This window comes from Temnothorax nylanderi, unplaced genomic scaffold, assembly GCF_030848795.1.
Source record: "Temnothorax nylanderi isolate EJ_2023f unplaced genomic scaffold, tnyl_v1.0 TNYL_tig0650_pilon, whole genome shotgun sequence".
Classification (NCBI taxonomy): domain Eukaryota; kingdom Metazoa; phylum Arthropoda; class Insecta; order Hymenoptera; family Formicidae; genus Temnothorax; species Temnothorax nylanderi.
In genome coordinates, this window is record NW_027249712.1 from 1 (window position 1) to 5,336 (window position 5,336).

The 5,336-nt window shown below is 33.0% G+C and overlaps 1 long non-coding RNA gene across 1 annotated transcript; it reads right to left on the bottom strand.

The window, feature by feature from the left end:
• Positions 1-2,349: 2,349 nt before the first annotated feature.
• Positions 2,350-3,729, bottom strand: LOC139784613 (uncharacterized). The gene is made up of 3 exons (XR_011721613.1): positions 3,510-3,729; positions 2,537-2,719; positions 2,350-2,440 (listed from the first exon to the last, which is right to left on the bottom strand). It is a non-coding gene; the product is annotated as an uncharacterized lncRNA (long non-coding RNA).
• Positions 3,730-5,336: the final 1,607 nt, after the last annotated feature.

The following is a 5,336-nucleotide window of genomic DNA, read 5'->3' on the forward strand; positions in this document are numbered from 1 at the left end:
CCTAGGATTGAGTCCGGACTAAATCACATAACAGGCTTTGCCCCTGGTGCGAGTCCGAACTAAATATACCCGATTTTACCTACAGACTTTGCCCCTGGTGCGAATCCGGACTAAATATATCCGATTTTATCTACAGACTGAGACTTTGCCCCTGATGCGAGCGTGCGAGTCCGGACTAAATATATATCCAATTTTAGAGTTGGAAACTATTTTTTTTGTTTCGGCCGAAATCGAAACTGAAAACCGAAACTTTTGAAGGAGTTTTACAAAAGCGATATAATTTTAAAAAATCGTTGGGAATTATTTATGTATCTACTCTTTTTATTAAATATCACTGAAATATAAATATAATATTATTTGTCAAATATTATAACAATATAAAACATTATAATATTGCATCCCCAACTTTAAAAATTATAAAATTACATAAGTATTATTCAGATCACATAAAAGTTTGTACTTGAGATGTTTTTACTTAAACTTAGATAATAATTAACTTTAGTAATCAGTAATTGAACTCAAACAATTTTATATTATAATAAAAATAAAAATTTCTGAACAAGATTCGGATCAGAACAAGAACCGAATTCGAACAAGATCCGGATATCCGCGGATTTTTGCTTAAATAAAATATTTTATCTTGGATCTATTTCTATCTCGGACATATCTTGATAAACGGATAATTGTCATCACTAGCGGTCCGAAAATATCGAGATTTTCTTTTCCACCGGTTCTCGAACCCGGTTTTTATATTATGGCGCATGGAATAAAAATTATTTATATTTTGTTAATATTATGTTTTATAATTATATATTTTTATATATTAATAAACATTTTTTCTGTACTTAATTGTACAGACCACATATATTAGTGACATATAAAAATTACAGTTAAAAAATATTTATTTAAATTATTTATTGTCTTAGTTATTGGTTCTCATTCTTAATATATATACGATCAAAATTAACATTTTGATTATCTTTATATATACATGTACAGTTATATCATATATGTTATATGTCAGCCATATAATAAAATTGTAATTATTTATTAATTATGTTTTATTTATTATAATCATATAATATATACAGAAATGATAGCCAAGTTTGGACAACGGATTCATGTTCAGCTAGTAAAAATACATCGGAAATGACTATTCACACTCGTGTTGCAAAGAAAGTCAAATTTTGTCGGACAGTATATATTAAGTAGAAAAAAGAGATATTTTCAAACTGCTTTATCTCGAAAACAAAAAATTATATCCACACGAAATAAAACGCATTTTAAGGGCTTATATATATGAGTAGACCGCAAGAAAAAAAGGTGAAATTTGGGAATTTTTATCTTGGAAACAATTAATTCGATTTGATCCGGGTTTTTTTTATTTAAAAGTATCTACTTTGAGGCACGTTCTCAAATTTTTTTAAAGGAATTCATTCCCTCGGAGCGCTGTTCTCGTGGCCGGCGTAAAATGTTACACGGTTCACGGTTCCCAGAATATCTCGAGAACGGCTGGACCGATTTGCTTCAAATTTATACACAATATTTTACGATAGTTTTTCTCGTTTCCATCGGGAGATTTTTTTTGTACTCAACTAGTTTTTTTTATAAGACTATAAAGGTCGAAAATTTGGGTCGAAAAATGAATGTGACCTTTATAGTCTGATAAAAAAAACTAGTTAAGTAAAAAAAAATCTCCCGATGGAAACGAGAAAAACTATCGTAAAATATTGTGTATAAATTTGAAGCAAATCGGTCCAGCCGTTCTCGAGATATTCTGGGAACCGTGAACCGTGTCACATTTTACGCCGGCCACGAGAACAGCGCTCCGAGGGAATGAATTCCCTTAAAAAAATTTGTGAACGTGCCTCAATGTAGATACTTTTAAATAAAAAATACCCGGATCAAATCGAATTAATAGTTTTCAAGATAAAAATCGAATTAATAGTTTTCAAGATAAAAATTCCCGAATTTCACCTTTTTTTCTTGCGGTCTATACTCATATGTCTCATATGTAACCCCTTAAAGCTAAAAGTTGGCATTTTTATGTGGCATAAATTAAATTTAGAAAAAAATGCTACCGGTGCTAAGTCTTAAGAAATTCAAAAACGTCGTTTTTGGCCTCTGACGCCATTTTTCTCAAAATTGTGACATGATAGCCAAGGCTGACAATACGGATTCAGAAGGTTTTGTCGGACAGTGTAATTATTATAATAAAAGTATGTTTTCGATACAATATATTTATTTTATTTTTTACACTCTTTATTTATAATTAAAAATAAAAACGGGGCCTGTCGTTTCAGGCCTCGTATTCCCGCGCCCTCGTCCTCTCCATCCCCCTCTCCAGCCTCCTCTATTCCAGTCTCTTTCTCTCCAGCCTCCTTCTCTCCAGCCTCCTCTTCTCCATGTTCTTCCTCTTCCTCTATATGGACCATAATACCTACACAGAAAATGCAAAATCAAAGCAATAAATAAATGCACAATTAAATAGAAATGATTTTAGAACTTTATAATTAAATTAACAAATATAACGTACCTATTTCTTTCTTTTATGTTTTTTCCTCGTCTTTTCTTTTTTTTTTGTGTTTCTTCCTCATTTTCTTTATCCTCGTCATCCTCATTGTCATCTACGTTCATGTTTTCATCCTGGCTTTTTTGATTTTGTTTTTCCATCTCCCTCTGTTTTTGTTCCTCTTCTTTTTTTTTCTCCATCAGCCTTCTAATTCATAAGTAAATCAGTAATAAATAAAATCGCGAACCGTTTTGTTGCCTAACTAATGCACGCTATTTGTAAGGGTGGAATATCAGACTATGCGCGAATTCGTAATTCGCGATTCGTGATTTGTATATTCGTGATTAGTGTGGAGGGAAAATTCGTCGATTATTCGATGAATTTTCGACGAATTTTCCCTCCACACTATTCACGAATATACGAATCGCGAATTACGAATTCGTGCCATAGTCTGGTTCCCTTACCTATGCTAGAACTAAACATCACAGACGCGTGCTACTTAGATATTTACTATGATTTTTTACAATGTACAAAACAATTACGCAATTACGATAACCTCACGTTTGAGCTACCAAAATACGATTTAGGCTGTGGTCCACTTAACGCTACAAATTCTTTGAACTGGGGTACTTTCCGATTCACGCATGATGCGCATGATGCATCATTCATCCTTGTTTAACATTCGGTGTACAACAAGGATAAATGATGCATCATGCGCATCATGCGTGAATCGGAAAATACCCCTGTTCTTCTCCTTTTTTTGGAATTAAAAGGAAGATGAAGAAGAACGTTCCGAAGGATTTGCAGCATTAAGTAAATGGACTGCACCCTTATGATATCCTTGTGCTGACAATAATCTCGCAGTACGAAGTGAGCACAATGAGAGAATCAACATTGCGGAAAAGAGGCAACGATTCTATTCGATTTAACACGGCTTTTTTAAGAATGGAAATCTATAAAAATCTAATCTAAAAATAAAGAATAACAATATTCTAACCTTTCCTTTCTATCCGCTTCTTCCTTTTCTTGCTTCTTCCTCTCTATTCTTCTACCTTCCGCTTTCTTTCTCTCTAGACTCCTCCTCAGATCTTCTTGCCGATCCTTTTCTTGACTTTTCTTCATTTCCGCTTTCTTCATTTCTTCTATTGCGACTTGCGTGAACTCTAAACGCAAGGCAAGCGACCACGAGAACCGAGCAGAGCCGAACAGAGCCGAACAGAGCCGAGCAGAGCCAAGACGCGAGAGGAGCGCGGAGCGAGAAACGTGCTAGGCTAATTTTGCAGCGATGCCAGATTTCAGCAGTGAATGCAGTGATGTCAGATGCTCGACCCTCGGTCGGCCGCGAGCCGGCGAGAATCGTGCTAGGCTTCTTTCTCGGCGCTCGCGGTCGCGCGCGCGCGCACCTAGGTCTTGTCGTACTTATTAATTACTGATGATATTTATTAATATTATATATATATATAAAGTAGGAAAATTATTTGACAATCATTAAAATTATTCGCATATTTTCTAACAACTTTAGGAAAGTTAACGATTTGCTCATAAAAAAATAAGAAATTATTTTTAAATTACAAAATATGTTTTCTTTATTATTATTATATAATAACAATACATTGTTATTATATAATAAACCAGGACTCGAACTTTTGAGACCTTCAGCATTCTACCCGATCGTCTTACTCGCTCATCCACGTTTACTATTAGAAAATTGCTTCTACCGCGACCGGCTCGATAGATTACGCACATGGAAACTTTAAGCAATTTTATTTCATTTATTATTTGACATTGGCACAAGTTACTATGTCTTGTAAAATACATATAGTAAAATTAAAGGACAAATTTTTGCAATAACAGTTCTGTGTATTTCATTTTTAGATTACCAATAGATTACGTACATATTGTTGCTCAACGGAAACCACGAAAAGGTGGTGGTCTTGTCCGTCATGAGATAATGTAAAAAAAATTTTTTTTTTAACATTGCAATAATTTTAATATGTATAAATTAAAAAATATATAAGTAGATAAGGCTCGTATGTCTTAGATAAAACAAGGACAAGAGCCAATAACCAAACAACAGGATTTTAAATAATGCAGTTTAATATTCCGTCAAAATAACTGGAACGTTTCGTGCTTTACAGAGACTTTTTCAATCAATCAAATAAATCCCTCTAATTAACTGTAATATATACATCATAATAATCCCGTTACATAACAAATCCGTCGAGAGATGAAATAAATTATAAGGAAGTTTAAGATTAACATTAATTAATAATTATAGCATTTTTATTATGGAATTTATCCTCTCTATGGATTTAAATCATAGCGGTCGTTTTTACTTTCTTAATATTACTAATTATAGTATACAAATTACATGGAGTTATTAAGAAGCCACATCAAGTTGAAAGCTCAAAAAACCGATTAACAAATAGTCGAAATGTATGCGCGGTCAAACTATAAATTTAATTAAAGAGTTGTTAACAATTAAAACTTTAAAAATAATTATTCGTTTAATGGCGAGAAAAATCGTGTTAGAAGGCTGAAAAATGTGGAGCAAACGGCTTTAATCAATGCGTGTCAAAAAATTTTCCGAAATCAAGCTATGTAATAGTCAAGTAGTAAAAATATTTCCATCAGAGTAATAATAATAGTAATAGGACTCTAATAGCCGTATTCATAGTCCTTCCTTGAGTAAGGATTCCTTGTTCCTCATTCTACACTTCATAAATTTTAAGGTTCCTTGATCGATCGAGGAAGGTTAATGAAATGTAGAATAACTAATAAGGAACAAGGAATCCTTATTCCTCAAGGAAGGACTATGAATACG